We start from the raw sequence: 24573 nt of genomic DNA on the forward strand, positions 1-24573 counted from the left end.
TTCATAGCGACTTTTAGGCTTCCTGGATCTGGATGTCTATTTCCTTTTTTATATTTGGGAGGATTTTGGTCATGAATAATGTTTTAGTCCTCTCTCCTTTTTTCTCAATTTCTGAGACTCCCATTGTGTATATTGTTCGCTGATGGTATCTCTTGAGATCCTTACAACCTCTTTTTTATTCATTTATTGTTCCAGCTGTTGTTCCCTGGACTGGATTATTTCAAGTGGCCCATCTTTAAATGTGCTTGTTCTTTCTTCTGCTTGATTTGATCTGTATTGAATCCCTCTAGTGAAATTTTCATTTCAGATATTATACTCTTCAGATCTAAGATTCCTATTACGTTGTTTCTATATTTTCTATCTCTTTGTCAAAATTCTCTTATTGTTCACATGTTTTCTCCAAAGTTTATTGGAGATCTTTATAGTGGTTGTTTTGAAATTTTGTCAGGTGATTCATATACCACTGTTCCATTACGTTTGGTTACTAGTGCTTTATCTTGTTCCATTTGGGGGACTATATTTTCCTGTTTCTTCACTTTCCCTAACTCTGTGTTGGCATCTGTGCATTAGAAAAAGCTGACACCTTTACCAGTCTTCATGATCTGGTCCCACACAGGCTAAGAACATCACCAATTAATCTGGCAAGAGATTCAGGATGCCTCTCAAGCTTTCTCTCTGTATGTGTCTTCTTTGGATTTGTATGTGTAAATTTCCAATTAAAGGACTTTGATGGCTTACTTATTTTTATTTCCAAGACTTTGTACTCTCTTGATTCCTCTTGTGTTTGTCTGACATTCTGTGAGTCCTTTGAAGCAGCAGCACTCTTCAAACATTTTTTTGTTCTCACATACCACCACCACCCCCACCACCCCCCCCCCCCCAGGCATCTAGAATGTAGAATGTACTGGGTCCCATTCTTGTTCTGAGGTGGCAAAGACTGAGGCCGGAGTGTTGGGTGGATGGTCACCTGGAAAGTCTAAATATCGGGTGCACAGTTCTGTCTTCTCTTCTCTTGCTCAACAAGAAGCCAGGGGCTTGCAGTCTTGCAGGGGTAGATGACTGCATGGTAGTCTGAACCAATATTATCCTCAGTGACCCCCCAGGGTATCTAGAGTGTGCTGTGTCCTATCAGCAAGGCAAGCAGAGCAGAACCCAATGCCTGGGCAGCCCCTGGAACAGATGGAGTATTGAATACTCGGTCCAAATCTTCCCTTCCTCAAGGAGAAGCTGGGGTCTGGAGGTTTTCAGCAACTCGCTTTGTGCTGAGCCAGTTAGAGGGACTCTGGGGAATGCTTGCCTGCTGGTCCAAACTGCCATCTTTACTTTCAGTGCCTTTCAGCATTTAGAGTATAGTGAGTCCTGGCAATGCTCTAAGACAAGCATGGCAGAACCCAGTCCCTTGGGCAGCCCTTGGAAAGAGAATTTTTTATATGTGGTCTAACCTCCCAAGGGTGAAAGTGAGATTTGGAGTGGATCACTTGCTCACTCTACTGTGAGCTGTGGGGAGGAGCTAAGGTGGACTGCTTGCACACCAGTCCAAATCACCATCTTTGTTCTCAATATCTTGTTCTCCCAGCCTGAGAGCTCCCAAGAGCTGCTGTCAGTCCTCAGATTCAAGTATGACAGAAGCCAGTTCCTCTGGCAGTCCCCTGAGAAATCCAAATGTTATGTGTTGTCTAGTCCTTTCTTTCCCTCCCCAGAGAGAAGCTGGGAGCAGGGGTTTCCTCCCAATCTTATGGGTCTGTGCCAAGGTGAGGGACTATGGTGAGAGGGTGTCTCAGATTTTCCTAAGAGCTCTGATGTGGGCTGATTTCATACTCATGTACGCTACAGGAGCCTCTCAACTGCCCTCCAGATTCCTCACACAGGTAATAAGTATGTTTATTGATTTTGAAACAGTGTTATGTGTTGGTATTTGGAGGTGGGGAGGATATATCAGGGCTTTCTATTTTGCCATTTTGCTGATGTAATATCCTCCCCCAAATTAATTTTCAACAATCTTCCATTAGTGGGCATTTTGATCATTTGAATTTTAAAGTTGTATATCTCATTATTAGTGTTATGTATATTCCAGATTGTTTATTTACTAAAACTTCTTGGAATAAATTTTCAGGATTAAAATATATAAACCTCTCTAAAGTGTTTGAAGTCTATTTCTAAATTCCACTCCTGAAAGACTGCGTGGATTTCTAGACCTTTGAGAATAGCTCAAGAGTTAGCAAGCAATATTTAAACTATCACTTACTACCTTTTAGGAATTCCTAGGATTAGACACAGGAAAGACTCCAACATGTGGGAGAAAAGGCAATTTAATTGGAGGGATGGTGGGCAGTGAGCTAAGCCTTAGATTAATAGGAGATAGGAGCTCGATGGGCTACAGTCCATGGGGTCACAAAGAGTCAGACATCACTGAGTAACTAACACTTTCAGTTCTCTTTTCAATAGAACATGTAGTCAGTCTTCTGATTGCAGAGAACACAGGCCATGCATACTGCTTATGTTCTTGGATTATTGTGAAAATCATTTTCTCCTAACATTTCTACCCTATAACATCATAAAAATGAAAATGCATCATCCTGGAAGCAAGGACATGAGCACTGACTCTTTTTTTTTTAGTTGAAAGGCAATTGTTCTACAGAATTTTGTTGTTTTCTGTCAAACATCAGCAAGAATCGGCCATAGGTATACCCATGTCCCCACCTTCCTGAACCTCCCTCCCATTTCCCTCTCCATCCCACCCTTCCATTGGCTATCTATTTTACATATGGTAATGTAAATTAAAAGACACTTACTCCTTGGAATAAAAATTATGACCAAACTAGATAGCATATTGAAAAGCAGAGACATTACTTTGCCGACAAAGGTCAGTCTAGTCAAGGATATGGTTTTTCCAGTGGTCATGTATGGATGTGAGAGTTGGATTGTGAAGAAAGCTGAGCAACAAAGAATTGCTGCTTTCGAACTGTGGTGTTGGAGAAGACTCTTGAGAGTCCCTTGGACTGCAAGGAGATCCAACCAGTCCATTCTGAAGGAGATCAGCCCTGGGTGTTCTTTGGAAGGAATGATACTAAAGCTGAAACTCCAGTACTTTGGCCACCTCATGCGAAGAGTTGACTCATTGGAAAAGAGTCTGATGCTGGGAGGGATTGGAGGTAGGAGGAAAAGGGGACGACAGAAGATGAGCTGGCTGGGTGGCATCACCGACTTGATGCACATGAGTTTGAGTGAATTCCTGGAGTTGGTGATGGACAGGGAGGCCTGGTGTGCTGCGATTCATGGGGTCGCAAAGAGTCGGACACGACTGAGCAATTGAACTGAACTGAATGTAAATTTCCATGTTAATCTCTCTATACATCTCACCATCTCCCTTCTCCCCTCCTGCCATGTCCATAGGTCTATTCTCTATGTCTGTTTTTCCACTGCTGCCCTGCAAATAAATTCATCAGTACCATCTTTCTAGATTCTATATATATGCATTAGTATATGATATTTATATTTCTTTTTCTGACTTACTTCATTCTGTATAATAGGCTCTAGGTTCATCCACCTCATTAGAACTGACTCAAATGCATTCCTTTTTATGGCTATAAGCACTCACTCTTAAAGTTTACTCTTTATAATCCAAACTATGAGAGTCCTCTTTTCTGATGTATTTCATTAGTACTGAAACTGTTCAGATAAGATGATGATTAAGAGTCCATTTAGCTTCTTGTCAAAAGTAATTTGCTGTTGGAATTCAGTGGAGATTCTGCTACAACAGAATCCTTTCCTTAGTATGGGAAAATTTGACAATTATCAACTTGGGGTGACTTATACAGAGAGCTGCCAGAGAACTGGTGCCTGTCAGCTTTGCAATAATACAGCTATAACAAGTCCAAAGTACCTCTTCCATCTACCTGGAATTTTATTTATTCTCCTTTTTCTTTCTCTTGGACCAGGATGAAATTTCATGTTAAAGAGAAAAAGACAGTGTTAATGGGAATAATATACAATGCTGAGAAGTATTTCTGATCTTAAATTAATAGCTCCTTTTAGTCTTTCTAATTTTTTGATTCATGTTTGGTGCAGAAGTGTGTAAACAGTTTTGGCTCCAGCCTTGATCTGAAAATTGCAGAAGAAAAGTAAAGAAAAAAACAAGTACTAATTCATGATTGACAGGAAAATTCATACATGTCTGGTTCACAACACCACAAATGAAGAACAGGAGAGGAATGAAGCAAATAAAGAGAGGAGAACAGATGCCTATTGTTTGTGAGGATGTCTCCACTTAGCCACCTTACATGAGCTCCTATTTTCTTTAATAGAGAGATGATGTGTGTACACTGAGATTGCACTAGCATCATTCAATCTATAACTTCTTTCTAGGTCATATCTATAGTTTTATAAGTTCTCAAACTGTGACTATTTATATCCAGCTTGATGCATTTCAACACTTACTCAATTTTTAAAGAAAAAGATAGCTTATGCTAACCTAGTAGCTACTTGTACTCTTCTGAAACTAATAAACTGATCTTGTCACTGCACATAGTGTCTTACGAAACATTTCTAGCACCTTTCTTCAGGACCTGGCATTTTTCACTTTTCACCAGGACAATATGACCACTTAAGAATTGGCTAACAATAACAAAATCTGCCAGGTGCTGCCTTTGCTCTATTATGTTTTAGAATACATCCCTTCCCTCCAACCAGGTTGCTAGGGTGATATATGACCTCTTTCTTTAAAAGTTTCCCTCAAGCTGGAAAGCCAAATAAGTGAACTAAAGCCAGCCAGAGTGTTTTTAGGAGAGTGAAGGCACAAGAAGATCTTGAGATGGAAGGTGCAAGAGAAATAAGAAAACTCTAAGATGGTAGAGCTGATGCTCTCTTTTCCCAAATATACAAAACATGTTCACTGAACAAGAGGCCTTGGGATAAGCAACTGATTCAATTATGTTCTCTCAAACTTTTGAACTAGCTCTGAATTTTCAGCCATTATGTATTTACCTGAAATGTTAGGTATGTTGCTCATTTGTGTGTATGCACTTTTAAAACCCTTTGCACGGTGGCTTGAAAGAAAACAATAAATAACATAATAAAGGTGATGTGATATTTACTCTGAAACATTAAAATGAAGCTCATTGCCATGAAAATCAACTGATAACAATAATAAAAGAACTGAGGAATCTATTTTTATTAATGAAAACTGCATAATCTCCAAGTCAAGTTTTTATTCTAATAAAAAGAATTCAATACTTTTCTTAGAGAAAAAACCATCTATTAAAATGATTTTGTTTATTAAAAACAAACAAAAATATGACAATGTCCAAATAAACATGAAAATGTAGATTTTTAGTCAAAAATTTCCACTTTGACATCTGTATTTGGAAATTAATTGGAGAGAAAAGTTCATGATTCTAGAGGAACACACCATTAAGAGTACTCCTTTTAAAAAGACAGATAAGTAAATTATGTATTTATGTGTTTCTTTGTTTCACTTTTTAATGAGAACCATTAAGAATCTCTAGCATCTCTGTCCTCATGTAAAGACCCGCCATCATGCTTTGGTGACATCATGCTTTTGTAGTCCTGATCGATACTGGTCTTCTCAATGTTTCTGCCCTTCTCTTTAAAGACTTCTCAGGCCTGAATTGGTCACTGTAGCAGCAAATTGTGAACAACAACTAGAGTTACAGAGGGACAGCTTATATATATTCTCTACTCTAAGAGATGAATAGAGAAAGCTCAAGGTCTCTGGAATTAACCAAAAATTCTAATAAAGGATGAGGAATTGCAGTCATCATAGAATTTTAGCAAAGCAGATGAACAAGTAAGATAAAGGATATGAAATAACCACAGTAGAGGTATTCCCTAGTTTTACACTCCTAACTATGTCTCTATTTCTCCTTTAAATAAGGTTTATTGCTAATAGCAGAAAGCATTGTATTTTTGTTGAATTTTATTAAAAAAATATTTATTTATTTGGCTGAACTGGGTCTTTACTGAAGCATGCAGGATCTAGATTCCTGACCAGGGGTCAAACCAAGGCCCCCTGCACTGGGAGCAAAGAGCCACTGAACCAAAATGAAGTCTCCTTGTTGTTGGATTTTAAGCCAAATGTAAGCTTGGAGTCCATCAGGCTTTTCTCAGTGAGGTGCAAAGAGGCATAGTCCAGAAATCCAGGGATAAGAAAAAGAAAACCTCACACTCAAGGAATTTAGAGTGCTAAGGGCAATACATTTATAACCAGTAATACCTTTCTAGGCTCATTTGTTTCATACATAACGTGGTCTGGAGACTTTAACCTCTCAATGAGGTTAACCACCCAGTGTTCATCTAAACCCACCTACCTGTGCAGTTTTCTGTCTCTCATTCTGCTTCTCCCTCTGAGGTCACCTTAGCCCATTATGATCCCTTAACTCTCTTTGTTGTACATTCTCATTACACAGAAAAAAACAGGCAAACATAGGACATTACTTGAGGCAGAGATTAAGGCACATGATATGAGTTAACAAAGACAGTCTCTCAAAATTAAATTAATAAATAATTTACTCTTAGTCATCAGAAGTTGTTATTTTAGGGAATACAATAAAATACTTTGGTAATACTTTGCTGTGATATGAATTTGGGTGTTACAGAACTGTCATTTGGTGCACAGTCTTACCCCACATTCACGTTCAAATGCACATAGGCTGGTGCATGGAGTTGCTTGGAAGTGACTGCCCTGTGCTTATCTGGAGTGGGACTTTCTGAGTTCAAGGTGATATCATTTGGGGTCACTACAGGTTTACTTTCTTTATTTTACACATTTATGATAAGATGATCTAACTGAAAAAAATTTTTTTTAATTTTACCATTTTACTAACATGACATGCATTTTTAGAAATTGAATTTTGTGGACTCCATTGACACTGATATGGTGGGATTCACCTTTCATTGGTTATGTAAACAACACCCATTAGTTGTAGAGAATTAGAGTAGTACAGAAAGACAAAAGAGAGTAAAGACTTCATCCCAAATCTTACCACCTAGATACAGACAACTGGGATAAATGTTGACTGAACACTGTCCCACACTTCTCTCTAGTTAATACTTGGAAATTTATATTTCAAGTAACAAAAAGGCTTTTAAAGAGCATCCTTATACAGAAAAAGATATCTGCAATAGACATATCTAAGTGAATCTTACCTGGACCACAGGATAATAAATCTCCATCACAGACTGTCATGTAATAACAGCTATCTTCTCCATGGGCATCAAATAAAACCAAAGCAATGGGATCTAAATTTACAGTTTGGTACCCAGCTCATCTCAAAGAACCGTTTATATTGTTAGTGTCAGATTCCATTAAAGGGGAGCTTTCCTGCATTAAGAAGGCATAGGCCCCAAATGAGAATAGCAGTCAAGATGCTCACAGACAAGAATCAGCAAATCAGCTGAAAAGTAGCCCTTATGACATGGAGCTTGAGCTGGGCTCATTTGATCTGGGTGTTGTACTTTTTCCAGCAAGTTCTCCCTGCTCGTGGGATGGGGCTGGGTAGGGTGGGATGGTCACAGATTATTCACTACCTGCCTGTAATCCTTATGAAATTTAATTACTCTGATAGAGCAGGTGAAGATCTGAACTGAACTGATATTGACTTTTGTTAAATAAAAATCTGGCATCCTCTTTTCCTAAATGAGACAACTGACTCGATCTTCACCTGCTCTATCAGTTCAGTTCAGTCCCTCAGTCGTGTCTGACTCTGCGACCCCATTAATTGCAGCACGCCAGGCCTCCCTGTCCATCACCATCTCCCCGAGTTCACTCAGACTCACGACCATAGAGTCAGTGATGCCATCCAGCCATCTCATCCTCTGTCGTCCCCTTCTCCTCCTGCCCCCAATCCCTCTCAACATCAAAGTCTTGAAAGTCCCTTGGACTGCAAGGAGATACAACCAGTCCATTCTGAAGGAGATCAGCCCTGGGATTTCTTTGGAAGGAATGATGCTAAAGCTGAAACTCCAATACTTTGGCCACCTCATGCGAAGGGCTGACTCATTGGAAGAGTCTGATGATGGGAGGGATTGGGGGCAGGAGGAGAAGGGGGCAACAGAGGATGAGATGGCTGGATGGCATCACCAACTCGATGGCCGTGAGTCTGAGTGAACTCCAGGAGTTGGTGATGGACACGGAGGCCTGGCGTGCTGCGATACATGGGGTCGCAAAGAATCGGACACGACTGAGTGACTGAACTGAACTGATAGAGCACGTGAAGATCAAGTGAGTTGTCTCATTTAGGAAAAGAGGATACCAGATTTTTATTAAAAAGTCAATAGCAGTTCATTTCAGTTCAGTCGCTCAGTCGTGTCCGACTCTTTGCGACCCCATGAATTGCAGCACGCCAGGTCTCCCTGTCCATCACCATCTCCCATCCCATGAGTTCACTCAAACTCACGTCCATCAAATCAGTGATGCCATCCAGCCATCTCATCCTCTGCCCCTTCTCCTCCTGCCCCCAATCCCTCACAGCATCAGAGTCCTTTCCAATGAGTCAACTCTTTGCATGAGGTGGCCAAAGTACTGGAGTTTCAGCTTTAGCATCATTCCTTCCAAAGAACGCCCAGGACTGATCTCCTTTAGAGTGGACTGGTTGGATCTCCTTGCAATCCAAGGGACTCTCAAGAGTCTTCTCCAACACCACAGTTCAAGCTTTTTTCACAGTCCAGCTCTCACATCCATACATGGGCTGCGACAAAAAGAGAACAGAGGCCTGAAGAGAGAAAGATGGCAAGCAGGCACAGGAAAAGATGTTCAACATTGCTAATTATTAGAGAAATGTAAATCAAATCTACAAGGAGCTGATGGACATCTAGGTTGCTTCCATGTCCTAGCTATTGCAAGCAGTGCTGCACTGAACATTGGGCACGTGTGTCTCTTTCAGTTTTGGTTTCCTCAGTGTGCATGCCCAGCAGTTTTGGTTCTATTTCCAGTTTTTTAAGGAATCTGCACACTGTTCTCCATAGTGGCTACCAGTTTGTATTCCCACCAGCTGTGCACGAGGGTTCCCTTTTCTTCACACCCCCTGCAGCATTTACTATTGTTTGTATACTTTTTGATGGTGGCCATTCTGACCGGCATGAATGATACTTCATTGTGGTTTTGATTTGCATTTCTCTAGTGAGTGACGTTGAGCATCTTTTCATGTGTTTATTAGTCATCTGTATGTCTTCTTTGGAGAAATGTCTGTTTAGTTCTTTGGCCCATATCTTGATTGGGTTGTTCGTTTTTCTGGTATTGAGCTGCATGAGCTGCTTGTATACTTTAGAGATTAATTCTTCGTCTGTTGTTTCATTGCCTTTTCACCTTGCTTATAGTTTCCTTCGTTGTGAAAAGCTTTTACATTTGATTTATTTATTTTTGTTTTTATTTCCATTACTCTGGGAGGAGGGTCATAGAGGATCTTGCTGTGATTTATGTCTGAGAGTGTTCTGCCTATGCTTTCCTCTAAGAGTTTTATAGTTTCTGGTCTTACATTTAGATCTTTAATCCACGTTGAGTTTATTTTTGTGTATAGTGTTAGAAAGTGTTCTAGTTTCATTCTTTCACAAATGGTTGGACGAGTTTTCCCAGCACTACTTGTTAAAGAGGTTGTCTTTTCTCCATTGTATATTTTTGTCACCTTTGTCAAAGATAAGGTGTTCATAGATGCATAGATTTATTGCTGGGCTTTCTATTTTGTTCCATGGATCTATATTTCTGTCTTTGTGCCAGTACCATACTGCCTTGATGACTGTGACTTTGTAGTATAGTCTGAAGTCAGGAAGCTTGATTCCTCCAGTTCCATTCTTCTTTCTCAAGATTGCTTTGGCTATTTGAGGTTTTTTGTGTTTCTTGTTAAATTATTTGCTCTAGTTCTGTGAAAAATATGATTGGTAGCTTGATAGGGATTGCATTGATTCTATAGATTGCTTTGGGTAATATATTCATTTTCACCAAATTGACTCTTCCAATCCATGAACATGGTATATTTCTCCATCTATTTGTGCCATCTTTGATTTGTTTCATGAGTGCTTTATAGTTTTCTATATATAGGTCTCTTGTTTCTTTAGGTAAATTTATTCCTAAGTATTTTATTCTTTTCATTGCAATGGTGAATGGGATTTTTTTTTTAAATTTCTCTTTCTGATTTGTCATTGTTAGTGTATAGGAAGGCAAGGGATTTCTGTGTGCTAATTTTATATCCTGAAATTTTGCTATATCACTGATTAGCTCTAGTAACTTTCTGCTGGTATCTTTAGGGTTTTCTATGTAGAGGATCATGTCATCTGCAAACAGATAGAATTTCACTTCTTCTTTTCCAGTCTGGATTCCTTTTATTTCTTTTTCTTCTCTGATTGCTGTGGATAGGACTTCCAAAACTATGTTTAACAGTAATGATGAGAGTGGGGCCCCTTGTCTTGTTCCTGATTTTTGAAGAAATGCTTTCAACTTTTCACCATTGAGGATAATGTTTGCTGTGGGTTTGTCATATGTGGCTTTTATTATATTGAGGTATGTTCCTTCTATGCCTGCTTTCTGGAGAGTTTTTTTTTTTTTTATCATAAATGGGTGTTAGGTGTTGTCAAAAGCTTTCTCTGCATCTATTGAGATAATCATATGGTTTTATTTCAATTTGTTAATATGGTGTATCACATTTATTGATTTGCAAATATTGAAGAATCCTTACATCCCTGAAATAAAGCCCACTGCATCATGATGTATGATCTTTTTAATATGTTGTTGGATTCTTTTTGCTAGAATTTTGTTGAGGAATTTTGCCTCTATGTTCATCAGTGATTGGCCTGTAGTTTTCTTTTTTAGTGGAATCTTTGTCTGTTTTTGGTATCATGGTGATGGTGGCCTCATAGAATGAGTTTGTGAGTTTACCTTCCTCTGCAGTTTTCTGGAAGAGAAGCAGCCTAGATGTTCATTGGCAGATGAATGGATAAGGAAGTTGTGGTACATATACACAATGAAATATTAGTCAGCTATAAAAAACAACCCATTTGAGTCAATTCTAATGAGGTGGATGAAGCTAGAGCTTATTATACAGACTGAAGTAAGTCAGAAAGAGAAACATCAACACAGTATATTAATGCATATATATGGAATTTAGAAAGACAGTAACAACTTTCCTATATGCAAGGTAGCAAAAGAAACACAGATGTAAAGAACAGACTTTCAGACTATGTGGGAGAAGGCAAGGGTGGGATGATTTGAGAGAGTAACATTGAAACGAGTATATTACCATAGGTAAAATAGATGATTAGTGTAAGTTCAATGCATGAAGCAGGGCACTCAAAGCCAGTGTTCTAGAACAACCTAGATGGATGCAGTGGGGAGGGCAGAGGGAGGGGGTTCAGGATGGGAAGACCCACGTGCACCTGTAGCTGATTCATGTCGATGTATGGCAAAAACCACCACACTATTGTACACTAATTATCCTCCAATTAAAATTAATTAATTAATTAATTAAAAAGAAAAAGAGAGTGATATAATCCTACATTAAAGGGTGTGCATCTGTTCCAGAATATTCTCAAGAGAGCACAATAATGAACAAAAATCTGAGGACATAGAGCAAGTTGTTGAGAATTTGAGGAAAGTAATTTTATTTGCCTTAAATTATAATAGCTTAGTCTGAAAAGAAGCTATGAAATGTATTAAAATTTTGGCAAATTTGTTGAATTTTGAAGAATTTGGTTGTGGGATAACTTAAGGAATAAAGAGAAGCTTGTGAATATTTTACTTTCAAATATATTCATGAAAGATTAGAATTTAGATTTCTCTCTGTTAACATAATAAATTAATCTTAACAAGGGATTTTAAAATGTTTTTGTGTATCCTCTGTAAAATCTATTCAAATAGTAGAGGCTCCGTATCTCATCAGAATATATTTTTTGTTCTGACTTTTATTGTATTGACTTTTATTAATGTCCTTAATTATTTTTAAAAAAGAAAAAATAATGAAGAAAGATTCACTTATGAAAGAGCTAAAACTCCTTCAATCATGTTACTATGTTTATTGTATAGTCTCTCACTCTGAATCTTTTGCTACCCCATGGACTGTAGCCCACAAGACTCCTATGTCCACAGGATTCTCCAGGTGGGAACACTGGAGTGGGTTGCCATTCCCTTCTCCAGGGGATCTTCCCAACACAGGGATTGAGCCCATGTCTCCTGAAAGGCTTCTGCAGGATTCTTCATTGCTGAGCCACAAAGGAAGCCCAATATACTCTGCTTGATATTATTTTAAAATATCTTATTGACACTTTGATTAAATAGGTAGCCAGGTACTAGTTCTCAGCATCCATAATGTTATTGTAATTGAGTCTCCAAATATCTTCTAATAACTCTTTTGACTTAGATCTTAAAATTAGAAAAATAAAATCAGTAGTCTTTAAAAAAAAAAAAAACTACAGTGAGGTATCACTTCACACCAATCAAACCATCTGATTAGTGGCCATTTAATGAAGGTCATTTAATGACCATCATTAAAAAGTTTACAAATAACAAATGCTGGAGAAGGTGTGGATAAAAGGGAAATATCCTACACTATTGGTGGGAATGTAATTTGGTGAAGCCATTATGCAAAACAGTATGTAAATTTCTCAAAAAACTGAAAATAGAGTTACTATGTGATCCAGAAATCCCACTCCTGGGCATATACCCAGACAAAACTGTAATTCAAACAGATATATGCACTCCTATGTACATAGCAGTGCTATTCACACCAGCTAAGACATAGAAAACCTAAACGTCCACCAACAGATGAGTGAAGAAAGATGTGGTACATACATACAATGGAATGTTATTCAGCCATAAAAAAGAAAAAAAATGCCATTTGTAGTCACATAGATGGAACAAGAGACCATCACACTGAGTGAAGTGAGTCAGAAAGAGAAAGACAAATATCATATGATATCACTTATATGAAGAATCTAAAATATGACACAAATGGACTAATCTATGAACAAGAAACAAACTCACAGGCATAGACTTTTGGGAGAGGGGTGGGGAAGGAATGGAGTGGGAGGTTGGGGTTAGCTGATGTAAGCTATTGCATGTGGACTAAAAAAGCAAGAAGGTCCTACTGTATAGCATAGGGAACTATATTCAACAACCTGTGGTAAACCACAGCAGAAAAGAATATAAAAAGAGAGTGTGTATATATATACACAGGCTTTCCAGGAAGCACTAGTGGTAAAGAATCTGCCTGCCAGTGCAGGAGACATAAGAGACACAAGTTCCATCCCTTGGTTTGGAAGATCCCTGGGGGAGGGCACAGCAATCCACCCCAGTATTCTTGCCTGGAGAATCCCATGGACAGAGGAGCCTGGCTGGCTAAAGTCCATAGAGTCACAAAGAGTCAGACATGACTGAAGTGACTTAGCATACATGCATGCATATATATATATATATATAATATAACTGAATCACATTGCTCTACAGCAGAAAGAAACACAACACTGTAAGTTAACTACTTCAATAAAAATATAATGAGGATAACATCTCATTAAGTTGTCACAATTATCGAGAGCCACAAACATTAAAATTCAAATTAACTTTAACACATTAAAATCCCTAGTTCATCTTAATCTGTTTTTGATATTTGATTAATGCCATTATACTACAAGTACATAACATGACAGATCTCCAGTGAGGAATCAGTTCAGTTCAGTTCAGTTCAGTCGCTCAGTCGTGTCAGACTCTTTGTGACCCCACGAATCGCAGCACGCCAGGCCTCCCTGTCCATCACCATCTCCCGGAGTTCACTCAGACTCACATCCATTGAATCCGTGATGCCATTCAGCCATCTCATCCTCGGTCGTCCCCTTCTCCTCCTGCCCCCAATCCCTCCCAGCATCAGAGTTTTTTCCAATGAGTCAACTCTTCTCATGAGGTGGCCAAAGTACTGGAGTTTCAGTTCCAGTGAGGAATATTAGGTCATATTACCCAAATGTTTAGATAGGACTGGAAAAATATATCTTCAACCTCACTGTTCTTTTGTATGTCCTCTGGGATACATTATTTCTTGTAATGGTCCATGCTTTCTCCTTCAGTCACTCTTAAGTAGGTCCTCTTTTAACTTACTGGAAAAGAAAGACTGTTTTTATTTTCACAGTATTAAAGAGGAAGAAGTCTTCTGTGGTTCTTCCAGATAGTGAATCCAGCTGTTTCATAGATAAACAATTCAATGTATCCTAGTGAGTAAAATTCATTCATGGATGTTTACTCCTGTCTAGGAAAAAAAGGTCCGAGTTCATTAAATGAGAAATAAGAAAGCTTACTGGGGTCCAGAAAATCTGATTACCAGCAAGGTTAAAGATGCCAAAGAGAAGAAAATCCAGGGCTCTCAAATTTCTGGACAGTTATTTTCATAGTCTTGCTGTGTTCTGGCGAGGACACACATGCTGCCAGTTTAGAACAGCTTTTTGAAGAAAAATCCAAGAGGTATTTTTTGTGATGAAAAACAAATGAGACCTTGTTTCTATATAGGGACCTAAAAACAACAACCAAAAAAAATTTTTTTTTCCTTTGAGAAGATACGTTTATCAGTAAGAAGTTAATCCTTAGGATTAAGGTGAGTGTACAGTGACTGTGGACAGTTTCAGGAATTATTTTGTCCTATCCACATCCTCCATGCATCATGCTCATTTGTTTAGTTCTGACCTTTAGTAGTTTGGAATTGCAGACCCAGTTTTTGGTAGCAGTGGTAGTGGATGTTGTAGTGGCTGCTGCTGCTGCTGCTGCTGCTGCTGCTGCTGCTAAGTCGCTTCAGTCATGTCCCACTGTGTGCAATCCCAGAGATGGCAGCCCACCAGGCTCCCCCATCCCTGGGATTCTCCAGACAAGAACACTGGAGTGGGTTGCCATTTCCTTCTCCAATGCATGAAAGTGGAAAGTAAACGTGAAGCCGCTCAGTCGTGTCCGACTCTTAGCGACCCCATGGACTGCAGCCTACCAGGCACCTCCGTCCATGGGATTTTCCAGGCAAGAGTACTGGAGTGGGGAGCCATTGCCTTCTCCATGTTGTAGTGGAGGTAACTACAATAGTGTTATTATTTCCTGGCCCAGGCACCCTATCCAGAACTTTCCATACCCTTGCATATTTAATCTTCACATTGCTTGACAGCAGCAGTAAGACAATAGTTACCATAGATGGCAGACTTCTTAACATAGAAACTGTGCTAAGTTTCTTATATATACAATCTTTAATTTTCATTATATAAGTGAAAATTTTTACATCTATGAGTATCATTTTCTAATTTACAGATGTGAAAACTTACTTTTAGAGGTGCAGACAATGAGTCACTTACCAGAAGTGTGAATGTATTCTGTGTATTTAATATAGCTTGTCATTGGCACAGTTAAGATTTAAATGCTCATCCATGGGAGCACACAGCCTGAACTTTGTTTTTATCATCACTTTACATTGCATTATTCAAACATATTTTATTATTTCCTTTGTCATTACTAACATATGTGGGTCTTATTCATTGTAGCAAGCATAATACTAGATGCTTTGTTATGTTATCTTGATTACTGTTCATATTTACCTATATTACTGCTCTTATTCCTATGTAGTAAATGAAGATACTGAGGGTCGGAAAAATGGGTTCTTCAGGCCAAGGTTACACATCAATTGAATGACTCTAGTGAGATACAGATCCAGGTCTGTATCAGTCCAGAGCCTATGTTCTTTCCACTAAACTTGATTGCTAAACAATCCAAGTGAAAAAATGATAATTACATCTTTTTCAATGTATATTGCTATCTAGTCCTATAGTTAAATAACTGTGAAGTAGATCTCTAAGATTAATAAATCATATTAATGGTGAAGTCACTAAGCTGCACTGACATACAAAGATAAAGAAAATACCAAATTATAATACTATCTTTTTAATCATGCCTTGATCAGAAGCCACTATCAACACTGAAGTCAAGCGGAGAAGGAGATGACAGAGGATGAGATGGATGGATGACATCACCGATTTGATGGACAGGAGTTCGAGCAAGCTCCAGGAGTTGGTGATGGACAGAGAAGCCTGGTGTGCTGTAGTCCATGGGGTCACAAAGAGTCGAACATGACTGATCAACTGAATTGAACTCTTCTCTATAGTAATTGGAGTCAGAATACTGATTAATTTGGAGACAAAGACATGTGCTGCAATTAGGACCAAATGAGAAGGCAATGGCACCCCACTCCAGTACTCTTGCCTGGAAAATCCCATGGATGGAGGAGCCTGGTATGCTGAAGTCCATGGGGTCGCTAAGAGTCAGACATGACTGAGCAACTTCACTTTCACTTTTCACTTTCCTGCATTGGAAAAGGAAATAGCAACCCACTCCAGTGTCCTTGCCTGGAGAATCCCAGGGACGGGGAGCCTCATGGGCTGCCGTCTATGGGGTTGCACAGAGTCAGACATGACTGAAGCAACTTAGCAGTAGCAGCAGCAAGTTTCTGGGTGCCAGAAAGTGACTTTCACTTAATCTGAGTGGTGATCTCATGGGTGTGCTCTTTCTTTGAAAATGAGCTATACACCTATGATTTATATATGAATGCTAGACTTCAGCAACGAGTAAGTCAGTTTAAACAAATAAAACCAAAAGTTTGGTCTTTTAAGATGGAAAATCCTGTGGAGTGTTTGGCATACAGTAAACTAAGATAATATATCAATACAACATATTAAGTAAGGAGATAGTATAACCAGGTACAGAAAAAAGTTTTAATTGTAAGATATATATATATATATATATATATATATAAATTACTTGAATAATGTTTTAAATGAGACCTTTTTTAGTGTGACTGAGATGAAAACTGAATAGTCTAAAACCAGAAAAAAATATGAGAGTTTGTAGATAACTAACTCCTCCAAAGGCCAAAATTCAACCCCTTCAACAGTCCTGAGTTCAGATGGATATAAGGTTTTATACAAGGACCACCTAACCTGCCTCTGGAGAAATCTGTATGCAGGTCAGGAAGCAACAGTTAGAACTGGACATGGAACAACAGACTGGTTCCAAATAGGAAAAGGAGTGCGTCAAGGCTGCATATTGTCACCCTGCTTATTTAACTTCTATGCTGAGTACATCATGAGAAATGCTGGGCTGGAAGAAACACAAGCTGGAATCAAGATTCCCGGGAGAAATATCAATAACCTCAGATATGCAGATGACACCACTCTTATGCCAGAAAGTGAAGAGGAACTAAAAAGCCTCTTGATGAAAGTGAAAGAGGAGAGTGAAAAAGTTGGCTTAAAGCTCAACATTCAGAAAACGAAGATCATGGCATCTGGTCCCATCACTTCATGGGAAATAGATGGAGAAACAGTGGAAACAGTGTCAGACTTTATTTTGGGAGGGGGGGCTCCAAAATCACTGTAGATGGTGACTGCAGCCATGAAATTAAAAGACGCTTACTGCTTGGAAGGAAAGTTATGACCAACCTAGATAGTATATTCAAAAGCAGAGACATTACTTTGCCGACTAAGGTCCGTCTAGTCAAGGCTATGGTTTTTCTTGTGGTCATGTATGGATGTGAGAGTTGGACTGTGAAGAAAGCTGAGTGCCTAAGAATTGATGCTTTTGAACTGTGGTGTTGGAGAAGACTCTTGAGAGTCCCTTGGACTGCAAGGAGATCCAACCAGTCCATTCTGAAGGAGATCAACCCTGGGATTTCTTTGGAAGGAATGATGCTAAAGCTGAAACTCCTGTACTTTGACCACCTCATGTGAAGAGTTGACTCATTGGAAAAGAGTCTGATGCTGGGAGGGATTGGGGGCAGGAGGAGAAAGGATGACAGAGGATGAGATGGCTGGATGGCATCACTGACTCGATGGATGTGAGTCTGAGTGAACTCTGGGAGATGGTGATGGACTGGGAGGCCTGGTGTGCTGCGATTCATGGGGTCCCAAAGAGTCGGACACGACTGAGCAACTGAACCGAACTGAAAGGGAGCACATTATAGATAATTATGAAAAGTATTACAGCTAGTTAATCAATAAATATATTAATAATATCATTTATATTATTATAAAATATTGTTGTGGTCTTTTAAATATGTTTTTAACACCTTTTTTTCCAAACATGATATTTATTGAGACAAGACTAAAATGGAGCTAACATAACAAGCTTGACAAGTCTAAGAAGTGTTGGCAAATCATTTTCAATGATATTAGTACAACAGGTAATTCTTGCCTCATTCTAGGATTAAACCAGGAAGGGGCCGCAACCATAACTATACAGATTCTGAAGATTTTTCCTGAATATTGTGAAAGTGGAATTCTGGCACAGGGAGTTCCTACCTCCCAAATTTTTCTGTCTTCATCTCTGGACTTGCCATTCTGGGACCTTATTTAAAGACTAGGGTCAATGTGCCACACTGTGGCAAGAGGCTGCAGAGACAACATGGAGCCAAACACTTGCTTTTGAGGTCATCCTTTTCACTGAGAAATACCTGAGCTCTGAACAATTAAATAAGTGAATTTTCTTCTTTTGAGGGGAGGGAGAAGGAGAAGAATTTAGGCGGCAGTCTCTCACTTTTGGTAGTTACTTTACATTCTCTCAGCTTGGAAGTGAAATTTTATTTCTAGCTACATCATAAGATAAATTATGGAGGTATATTGGATCCAGCCCATGCCATCTCATGAAACTCATTGATAAATCTGCAGGGATTTGGACTTCACTGTTAAAAGCACCCCTTTTAAAAAACATAAGCTTATAATTAAATCACCTTATAAACAAAATGATAAATATTCCCCATTTCTCACTTCCTTATTACTTCACTATTTTCTTTGCTCCAGAGGTTGTCGACACTTTTGATGTTTGCATGGTGTGAGTCCTGTATAATGATGTGCTCCTGCACACCTCACCAAAGCTCCATATTTCGTGAGTCATGTGATAGATCGAAATCAACCACGTTACATAATCATGAACGTTGAAAATTAGGGCACACTTCCACTCCTTTGCAGAATGTTAATTTTTCAGTGTTTCTGAGCACATCCTGAGAGACTCTAAGAGGTGTAAATATCCTGAACATAATTTATGACTCTCACATCATTGGTAATTGTCTTCTGGACAACATGATATAGATATTATATATATCTGCTGTCCCAGCCTTATAATAATCATACCAGCTTTCCATTCTAAAAAGTGTTTCAGTTTAGATGATAAATGACATGGTTACTTTTCTTAAAGTGCAAGCTTGCTCAGCCTCAGCACTTCTGAGATATTGAGCTGGATATTTCTTTGTCATGGAAGGCTCTCTTGTGTGTTGTAGGATGTTTTAACATCCTTGGCCTGTATGCTAGATGCTTGTATTCCCCTTCTTCCACTGTGACAACCAAAAATGCATCCAGGAATTTTAAAATCACCCCATTCTGAGAACTACTGCCGTACAGTATAAGGGGAAAAAGCAATCCTAATTTATTTATTTTTTTAATTTTCTCTGGTGTCTATAGGGAGAAAAATCCCCTTCTGTTTTTCCCCTTATATATATATTTTTTAAATATATCAGTGTAAATTAATTCTCTGTCCCTTTGATTTGTAAGTCCCAAGAAGCTAAGAAAAAGCCTCTTGCAATTTTACAACCAGAAAGAGTATGGACCTAAAAGAACCAGAAGATACTAAGAAGAGGTGGCAAGAACACACAGAACTGTACAAAAAAGGTCTTAGTGACCCAGATAACCACAAATGAGTAATCACTCACCGCATGCAGATATCCTGGAGTATGAAGTCAGGTGGGCCTTAGGAAGCATTACTATGAACAAAGGTAGTGAATGTCATGGAATTCCAGCTGAGCTATTTTAAATCCTAAAAAATGATGCTTTTAAAGAGCTGCACTCAGTTCAGTTCAATCACTCAGTCATGTCTAACTCTTTGTGACACTGAGAACTGCAGCATGCCACGCTTTGCTGTCCATCACCAACTCCTGGAGCTTGCCCAAACTCATGTCCATTGAGTCTGTGATACCACCAAACCATCTCATACTCTGTGGTCCCTTTCTCCTCCTGCATTCAATCCTTCCCAGAATCAGGGTCTTTTCTGAGTCAGTTTCCATCAGGTGGCCAAGATATTAGAGCTTTAGCTTTAACATCAGTCTTTACAATGAATATTCAGGATTGATTTCCTTTAGGATTGACTGGTTGGATCTCCTTGCTATCTAAGAGACTCTCAAGAGTCTTCTCCAAAACCACAGTTCAAAAGCATTAATTCTTTTGTGTTCAGCTTTCTTTATGGTTCACTTCTCACATCCATACATGACTACTGGAAAAACCATAGCTGACTTGATGGACCTTTCTTGGCAAAGTAATGCCTCTGATTTTTAATATGCTCTCTAAGTTCATCATAACGTTTCTTTCAAGGAGTAAGTGTCTTTTAATATCATGGCTGCAGTCACCATCTGCAGTGATTTTGGAGCCCAAAAAAATAAATTCTGTTGCTGTCTCCATTGTTTCCCCATCTATTTGCCATGAAGTGATGGGACCAGATGCCATGATCTTAATTTTCAGAATGTTGAGTTTTAAGCCAACATTTTTACCCTCCTCTTACTTGCATCAAGAGGCTATTTAGTTCCTCTTTGCTCTATGACATAAGGGTGGTATCATCTGCATATCTAAGGTTGTTGATATTTCCTTCGGCAATCTTGATTCCTGGTTGTACTTCATCCAGCCCTGCATTTCACATGATGTACTCTGCATAGAAGTTAAATTAGCAGGGTGACAATATACAGCCTTTGTTGTACTCCTTCCCCAATTTGGAACCAGTCCATTGTTCTAAGTCTAGTCCTGACTGATGCTTCTCAACCTGCATACGGATTTCTCAGGAGGCAGGTCAGGTCGTCTGGTATTCCCATCTCTTTCAGAATTTTCCACAGTTTGTTGTGATCTGCAGTCAAAGACTTTGTCATAGTCAATAAAGCAGAAGTAGATATTTTTCTTAAACTCTCTTGCTTTTTCTATGATCCAACGGATGTTGGCAATTTGATTTCTGCTTCCTCTGCCTTTTCTAAATCCAATTTAAACATCTGGAAGTTCTTAGATCAAGTACTGTTGAAGCCTGGCTTGAAGAATTTTGAGTATTACTTTGCTAGCATGTGAGATGAGTGGAATTGTGCAGTAATTTGAACCTCCTTTGGCATTGTCTTCCTTTGGGATTGAAATAAAAACTGAGCTTTTCCAATCCTGTGACCACTGCTGAGTTCTCCAAATTTGCTGGCATATTGAGTGCAGCAATTTAACAGAATCATCTTTTAGGATCTGAAATAGTTCAAGTGGAATTCCATCACTTCCACCAGCTTTATTCGTCATGATGCTTCCTAAGGCCCACTTGACTTCACAAAATAGGTTGTCTGGCTCTAGGTGAGTGATCACACCATCGTGGTTATCTGGGTCATAAAGACCTTTTTTTGGATCGTTCCTCTGTGTATTCTTCCCACCTCTTCTTAATATCTTCTGCTTCTGTTAGGTCCATACGTTTCTGTCCTTTATTGTGCCCGTCTTTGCATCAAATGTTCCCTTGGTATATCAAACCTTCTTGGCGAGATCTCTAGTCTTTCCCATTCTATTGTTATCCTCTATTTCTTTGCACTGATCACTTAGGAAGGCTTTCTTATCTCTCCTTGAGATTCTTTGGAACTCTGCATGCAGATGTATATAGCTTTCCATTTCTCTTTTGCCTTTAGCTTCTCTTCTTTTCTCAGCTATTTGTAAGGCTTCCTCAGACAACCATTTTGCCCTTTTGCCACTTGCATTTCTTTTCCTTGGGAATGGTTTTGACCACTGCCTCCTGTACAATGTCATGAAACTCTGTTTATAGTTCTTGAAGGGCAAGATTCTTGGAGGGCACAAACAAAACCTTGTGCACACCAAGATCCAGGAGAAAGGAGCAGTGACCCCACAAGAAACTGAGCCAGACTCGCCTGTGAGGGCCCAGGAGTCCCCTGCAGAGATGTGGGTCAACAGTGACCTGCCATGGGGTCGGGGGCAGTGAATACAATGGTGCTGGCATAAGTCCTTTTGAAGGAGGTCGCAAATCCAAAGAATGCCCAGACTGCTGCATAGTTGCAGTCATTGCACATGCTAGCAAGGTAATGCTCAAAATCCTTCAAGTCAGCCTTCAACAGAATGTGAACTGTGAACTTCCAGATGTTCAAGCTGGATTTAGAAAAGGCAGAGGAACCAGAGATGAAATTGCCAGCATCCATGGGATCATGGAAAAAGCAAGGGAATTACAGAAAAAGATCCATTTCTGCTTCATTGACTACACTAAAGCCTTTGACTGTGTGGATCACAACAAACCGTGGAATATTCTTAAAGAGATAGGAATACCAGACCACCTTACCTGCCTTCTGAGAAGCATATGCAGCACAAGGAGCAACAGTTAGAACTGGACATGGACCGATGAACTGGTTCAAAATTAGAAAAGGAGTATGTCAAGGTTGTATATTGTTACCCTGCTTATTTAATTTATATGCAGAGTACATCATGTGAAATGGCAAGCTAGGTGAAGCTCAAGCTAGAATCAGATTGCTGGCAGAAATATCAATAACCTCAGATATGCAGATGACACCAACTTTATGGCAGAAAGTAAAGAAGAACTAAACAGCCTCTTGATGAAAGTGAAAGAGGAGAGTGAAAAAGCTGGCTTAAAATTCAACATTCAGAAAACTAAGATCATGGCATCTTGCCCCATCACTTCATGGCAAATAGGGAAAAAAAGGGAGACAATGACATACTGTATTTTGGGGGGCTCCAAAATCAGTGCAGATGGTGATTACAGCCATGAAAATTGGAAGAAAAGGTATGACAAATCTAGACAGTGTATTAAGCAGAGACATCATTGTGCCAAGAAAGGTCCATATAGTAAAAGGTTTGATTTTTCCAGTAGTCATGTACAAATGTGAGAAGCAATTGATGCTTTTGAACTATGGTGCTAGAGAAGACTGTTGGAGTCCCTTGGACAGCAAAGAGATCAAACCAGTGACTCCTAAAGGAAATCAACCCTGAACATTCATTGGAAAGACTGATACTGAAGCTTCAATACTTTGGGCACCTGATATGAAGTGTCGACTCACTGGAAAAGATCACGATGCTGGGAAAGATTGAGGGCAGAAGGAGAAAGGGATGACAAAGGACTAGATGACTGGATGGCATCACTGACTCAGTAGGCATGAGCTTGAGCAAATTCTGGGAGATAGTGAAGAACAGGGAATCCTGGTGTGCTGAAGTCCATGGAGTTGCAAAGAGTTGAACATGACTGAGCAACTGAACAACACATTTTACAGCCCAGGAATGTTTTCCTTAAGGGCCTTGGAGTTCTCTCTTTGAGTTAAACACATTAAAGATAGTCCATCTCCTCATCTCTATGGGAATTTATGAGCAACACTTGGCTCTAAATTGTTACTACCTGCTTGTCATAGAGACATATGACAGTGTGTTTTCTAATGGATAAAAATAATTAGCTAACACAGATGTCATGCTGATATCAAGTGAACTTAAGATGAACCTTGTGGAATAAATGGTTCTGTTAAGTCCCCTTACCTGTGTGCCAATTATCACTGCTCCCCAGAACACAGAGGGAATGGATGGCACATGCCTGGCTATTTTATAAAAAAGTGAGATTTCTTTCCATCCTTACAGTTTTTTCAGCAAATTGCCCATGATGCACGTAAAGTCTACATTAATACTTGTACTCAGTCACTTCAGTCATGTCCAACTCTTTGTGACCCTATGGACTGTAGCTCATCAGACTATACTAGCCATGGGATTCTCCAGGTAAGAATACTGGAATAGGTTGCATACCCTTCTCCAGGAGATCTTCCTGACCCATGGGCCAAACTCGCATGTCCTGTGTCTCCTGCATTGCAGGTGAATTCTTTGCCCACTGAGTCACATGCGAAGATTAATGCTTATTCGGTAATAAAGTTACTGTATTCTCTTCTGCCTTCATAGAAAGGATTTGAGGATCGGCAGGAGGTTTTACTTTATTTTTACCTAGAAGAAAAACAACAGGAGTGAGGAAGAATGAGAAAGTCAAAGTGAAACAGGACAGAGAAGTGGGTGAAGTGCTATCAACCATAGAGGTAAACGCAAATAGCCCTTAATTTTAAGCATAACTCTTTCAGGAACTGACTTCATCTCACATTTTGGGGGGAAATGCTTTAGTTTTGCCTCACCCATCTGTCCCTAGGTTAATACATGCTGAACATTGCTTCCCATTTTAACCTGCCTCTCACTATTGTTCTCTGTTCCTGTGTCTTCAATCTCTCTATATATCTGAGACCGCTTTACATGGAATATCATTCCACTTCATTCATCCCCTGAACAAAACCCTAAGCAAGCCTGCTGTGTTCCATTGAATTTCCTGAGGAGACAGGGCCAGTGATGTTGAGGAGGACAGCACTACATCATGGCACAGCTGGCCATAGAGAGCTGACCATGGGGATCATTATCCTCAAGCTTCTCCTTACCCCTGCCACAAGGACTTTCCTACTAGCCACATTTTTCTCTGCTTGTCTTCAGTCTTACCAGTTTGAATCTCCTGTCTCTAGACCCAGGCTAGTAAAGGATGCC

Source organism: Capricornis sumatraensis, chromosome 7 (assembly GCF_032405125.1).
Source record: "Capricornis sumatraensis isolate serow.1 chromosome 7, serow.2, whole genome shotgun sequence".
In the NCBI taxonomy this organism is placed as follows: Eukaryota; Metazoa; Chordata; class Mammalia; order Artiodactyla; family Bovidae; genus Capricornis; species Capricornis sumatraensis.